This window comes from Notechis scutatus, chromosome 2, assembly GCF_049901735.1.
Source record: "Notechis scutatus isolate UNSWTSFEM ecotype Mainland chromosome 2, rNotScu1.2, whole genome shotgun sequence".
Taxonomy (NCBI): domain Eukaryota; kingdom Metazoa; phylum Chordata; class Lepidosauria; order Squamata; family Elapidae; genus Notechis; species Notechis scutatus.
In genome coordinates, this window is record NC_142010.1 from 177,156,586 (window position 1) to 177,160,873 (window position 4,288).

General features: G+C 36.8%; 1 long non-coding RNA gene across 1 annotated transcript; it reads right to left on the reverse strand.

Annotated features, from left to right (window-relative positions):
• Positions 1 to 685: 685 nt before the first annotated feature.
• LOC148132421 (uncharacterized) lies at positions 686 to 3,938 on the reverse strand. Its single transcript, XR_015747983.1, has 4 exons — positions 3,850 to 3,938; positions 2,628 to 2,695; positions 1,658 to 1,838; positions 686 to 824 (listed from the first exon to the last, which is right to left on the reverse strand). It is a non-coding gene; the product is annotated as an uncharacterized LOC148132421 (long non-coding RNA).
• Positions 3,939 to 4,288: the final 350 nt, after the last annotated feature.

Genomic DNA, 4,288 nt, shown 5'->3' on the forward strand with positions numbered 1-4,288 from the left:
TCTGTTTAATCTGTGTATTTGTTTAAGCCTGGGCTGCTTGTTTGGCTTTATGCTTTATCTGTTTTTATGAGTGGTTTTCTAGCTAGGGATGTATATTACCCAGAGTCCACTAGAGTTGAACACTATAATAAAATTAAGTCGTACTAAATAAACACATTTAAGCCCCACTGTTGAAAGCAGAAATACACCTTTTTTTCCCATCCTAATCAAGTATTGATATGAATCTTGATCGACCATGCTCCATGTTCAAAGGCACAGGATTTGATAGGGTCTCATAGAAGAAAGAATGTTTTCAAAAGCACTGAATCAAATGCCAAAGCAATTCCTGTTGCCTAAAAACTCACCCCAGTTTCCCCCCAAATAATTCTCTTTGCCCTGCATAGAAAACTTCTATAGATGTGATTGAAATTGTTGGAAGCTTTGTTGCATGATGATTGCTTCATTTCGATTTATATGTGTTAATGATGAGGCTGAAAAATTGAAAGAAAGTTTCTTTTTGAGGAAGAATATCTTCAATTCCCTTTTATTTTTATTTTCTTTGCTATCTTAAACTTTATTTCATCCTTTGAAATGATGAAGTAAAAAGTGTTCCCAGCTCCACAGGCCAGTTTTTGGAAAATGTCTCTCATCTCATTCATAAACACTCACACCCACAAATGTACCAAATAAATAAATATAAAAAATATAATGCTGCTCAAGTTTATTCAAAGGAAAGCATTGCAAAGCTTTTAAAAAAATCAATCTAAATCAGGGTCATTCATTGGACTGAGCAAGAAGCAAACGGCTATCTCCTAGATATCTTGTAAAGATCATCTCAGCAAGATCTACAACAGAAAAAAAACAAGTTTGTTATGTATTATTTCAGAACTCTTTCCTTTATGAATAGACTAAGTGTTGCTTACTGTCTTCATAAGTTAGTTATCACAGCTCCAGAATAACTTATTCTCTTTGGTTGTAAACTAGACCTTCACCTTTAGACTGGGGTTTCTGGGAATTAGTAAGGCTTTTATTTTTCAGTTGGTTTCTGTAATTTTAAGTCCCCCATCTATAGAAGAGCCAAGCTGGCTTCTGTAAACAGATCTTTGGTGCTTCTTGGGCAAGATGGCTTTATCCATCCATGAGACGTGGTGGCACAGTGGTTAGAGTGCAGTACTGCAGGCTACTTCTGTTGCCTGCCAGCTGCCTGCAATTTGGCAGTTCAGATCTCACCAGGCTCAAGGTTGATGTAGCCTTCCATCCTTCTGAGGTGGGTAAAATGGGGACCCAGATTGTTGGGGGCAATATACTGACTCTGTAAATTGCTTAGAAGGGGCTATAAAGCAATGTAAGTGCTAATGCTATTGCTATCCAAAGCTTTAATTATTTTGGTAGGGAGCAGAACTGATGTAATCATTTATCTTTCACAGAGTGATCCTAGATGGCCCACAGCAATCAGTAAAAACACCACAATCACCAGCAGCACCCTACACACAGGCACCAAGGTCCTAGAATCACTCATAATGCCAATTCCTTGACTCCATCCCATCCTAGCCAAATACCTGAGGAACTAACCAAGTTTTCTTCTAGAAGATTTAAAAGATCATTCATCATGAAATGGTAGTAGGAGTAGAGTAGCCTACTAGTCCCTTCTGCTGCGAAATATCTCAACAAGACATACCAGTCAACAGGTTTTATTTAGCCACCAGAGGGTCTCCTTGGAGTAGAGCTTTTATTAAAGCTTCAATTATATCGTTGGTTAAAAAATATGAACTTTGATATGGTGGATATGGTGGATATACTGGATATGATGGAGGAAATGAGAATCTCCCTCTTTCATTACTTCTACTTTCACTACTGGCCTGGAAGAGGAAGAGATGAATGAGGAAGACAGGTTAAAATGGGCAAATATATTTAACATTAGAATTATTTTAAAATATTTCATTTATTGTGATAATTGTTCTTGACCCAATCAGTCTATCAGATGTGCTATTTATGGAACTAATTCCCCAAGCTAAATCAAGCCATCCATCAGCAAAGATTGCAGCTCATCACAAGAGCACCAAGCATTTTGGTTGGTATCCAGAAGATCATATAAAAAGTCTGGATCCCAGTTTTCAGTTGGTTTGGAAGGTGATGGGATTGTAAAAACTGGTCTTCCCAGTAGGCTGTTAAGGACATCATCCTCAGATCCACCTTTGGAAATTTTATCAACAAGAAATACTTTGAAACCTCTACAGTAGACCAGTGTTTTTCAGCATTGGTTGAAGATGCGTGGACTTCAACTCCCAGAACTTCCTAGCCAGCCATTGCCACATGTCTTGCAGTCTTGCCAAGTTGAGAAACACTGCTCCATGCTCATGAGAAGGAGAATCTAGTTCAACTCTCTGCAATGAAGGAACTTACTATATGAACTCAACATTCCTTCTCTCTCCCTTTGTCTCTCTGATTGCGTCATCCCAGCCTTCTTTTGCAGCGTGGAATAATAATGCTGACTTCCTCACCAAACCTTTTAGACAAGAATCTTGAGAAAAGGACTGTTCTGCCCAATTCATTCCATAAACACCAAATGCCCCTATTGCAGTTTTTTTTCCAAGCATTAAATAAATCCTAGATATATCTATTGTGCAATCACAATCTTGAATGTGTACCTCAAGAGGAAGAACAATGGCCAAAAGGCAGGCAAGAACAATCGCAAACTTCATTTTGTTGGATAAATCTGTAAGAACAATTAGTTATTAGTTATTAACAAATAATTAACAGATTGCCAAGTTAATTCATGGCACTCAAGAAAGTGGCATTGGTCTCCAAATTCAAACTGAAACCAAAACCAAAGGCTCGTGTGTAATTCTTTGATTCCTGTACCCCCAAGTATTACAACTCTCTCCTACCAGGAGGTGAATACCTGGAATTTTGCTTCCCAGATGTCATGGCTCTAATTATACCTGCAAATGCTATGCATTTGTGTTTAAGAAAGTGATATAATCATGTGTTGATTTCTAATGAATATCAATATTTTTTTTTTAAAAAAACAACCTTTCGGCATTCTCTGGAAAATGTGTAAATTGTTTTAAAAGCAAATCTAAACACCAGTCCTTTCCATTGGCTATATCAGAGTCTGAACTGAATACTCTCATTTATAATTAGGGGAAAGAGACACTGGGGACATAAATGATCTCGAACAAAGCAGATCCATTACAATTTTGACACTACACCCTTCCAAAGCTTTTGGGGAGAACCCTCTGAGTGGTTGCATTCGGGTTATAAACTCCCTTGCTTCATAAAAACCAACTGAATTTCTAACAGATAGAAAAGACCATGGGAGGCTCGTGGGTAATTCTTTGATTCCTGTACCCCCAAGTTTTACCTGAATGTGAGCATTGAAAATAAACTATTAATAGAAAAAAAGGATTGGTATTTCGTAGGGCAACGGATCCATCCTGAATTTGGAATTTAGATGTGAAGGAATGTATCTTTCTAATACATGAAATGTTTGCTTCAGGAAAAGATGAATTTTATTTCACTTGCTCTGACAAAGCAGGGGAGGAAAAGAGGGAAACAAAATAGGGGAAGACAAAGGCCCTACTCTGCTAAAAGCATTGCTGATTCTTGGATCATTTTAAAACAAATAATGTACTTCTTATAAGAGCTGACCAAAATATTATAAGAAGCAGTACAATATAAAGAATGTAGCCATAATTAAATTGATTTCAGTAAAAAAAAATCAAGCTGGTGTTGCTACTTCTATATTTCCCAGTGACTCAAATCATCTCAAAGCTATCAAAATTCACAATTAAATATTTATGCAGTTCTTCTTATCTGTTTGGCAAATAATAGCTGAGGAAGCATTAAAACAAATATATTCTGACTTACCTTCTTCGTTGCAATGCTGTTCTTGTTCCACTCTCTCTGAGTGATGTTCTGAGGTGTAGAGGCAGTGATTATATACTCTCTGAAGTTCCTGGGATTAGGAAGAACATATAACCACATATATTTCTGGGGCTGAAGAGTTTTGCCCTAATCAATCCCAAATACACATGTAATAATCTTTTTAAAACTCCATTTTGAATTTTTTTGTGGCTTCCAGAAGATGGTTTTGTGGCAAAGTTGAGCATGTTACTTTAAAATTTCCCATCAAGATTTGATGGTAGTGGTCCAGTAACTGACCTAAAGAGTTTCTTCGGATACAAGTAAAGTAAATACAAGTAAAGTAAAGTAAAATACAAGTCAAGCTGGATTCATAATGAATCCATGGATCCATGTTCTTTTCTAGTATTGACATGAAAATGCTTTGCCATTTCTTTGTTCTGGA